The sequence below is a fragment of the Pyxicephalus adspersus genome, chromosome 2, assembly GCF_032062135.1.
Source record: "Pyxicephalus adspersus chromosome 2, UCB_Pads_2.0, whole genome shotgun sequence".
Classification (NCBI taxonomy): Eukaryota; Metazoa; Chordata; class Amphibia; order Anura; family Pyxicephalidae; genus Pyxicephalus; species Pyxicephalus adspersus.
The window spans coordinates 110,615,100-110,615,512 of record NC_092859.1 but is presented as its reverse complement, the minus strand read 5'-3'; positions in this window follow the sequence as shown (position 1 = coordinate 110,615,512).

The window sequence follows — 413 nt, the reverse complement described above, 5'->3', positions numbered from 1 at the left end:
GACAAGTTTGGTAGAACAGACCCTAAACAGAACAAAAGCAAATTTGGGCAACACTAGTTTTATTTCAATAATAAACCAGAAAAGTATAGGGGTATTTTTCATTTTAAAAATGCAAATGGGGCGATGCAAATGATTGTAACTTAATTGCTTGAAACAGCTGCATGCAGTTTGGAATATTCGGCTCTTTTATATCTGTATCTGTACTATAAACCTACAGCTCAGGATGTACAGTTGACTACAGAAGCATAGGGAAATGATTCATATGGTTAAAATCTCTCTTATGTTTTGAATTTGTGAGTAATCTGAGACACAGAAATTGCGTTATTGGTTATTTTTTGCGCATTTCACCATAAACTGTCTGATTTTATTACTGTAACCTCTTCAAAAAAAATAGGATCAAATAAACAGCTCTT